Consider the following 359-nt stretch of genomic DNA (forward strand, 5'->3'; position numbering starts at 1 on the left):
GGAAGCGCCGCAGGTGGCCGCACCGCACCCACAGGCCCCCCGAACCCCCAACCCCGCCCGGAACGGCCGCGTGGGGAAGGGAGCGTGCGCCGGTACCCAGGACCCGCCCGAGCTGCTGGAGCGTTCAAGACCCTCGAGGATCGGCTCAGGAACCGCGCGCCGTCCGGCCTCACTTCCTCAGGCTCTGTCCATCCCTAATGCCACACCCTGAACAGACCGAGCACTCCGCCTCCAGCTCCAGGCCTTTATTCAAGCTGCGCGGTCTTCCTGGAAACCCTACGCCAGACAAAAGCTAACCCATTTTCCCAGACTCGCCTCCAATGGCTTCTCCGTTAAAGCCTTTCCCTGCTACCCTCCCA

The 359-nt window shown here is 65.2% G+C and overlaps 1 protein-coding gene across 1 annotated transcript in view; it reads right to left on the reverse strand.

Moving 5' to 3' along the window:
* CRMP1 (collapsin response mediator protein 1) overlaps positions 1–359 on the reverse strand; it is a 45896-nt gene that overhangs the window by 42093 nt on the left and 3444 nt on the right. The gene's annotated exons all lie outside the window — the stretch shown is intronic.

Source organism: Pteropus alecto, unplaced genomic scaffold (assembly GCF_000325575.1).
Source record: "Pteropus alecto unplaced genomic scaffold, ASM32557v1 scaffold5, whole genome shotgun sequence".
NCBI lineage: Eukaryota > Metazoa > Chordata > Mammalia > Chiroptera > Pteropodidae > Pteropus > Pteropus alecto.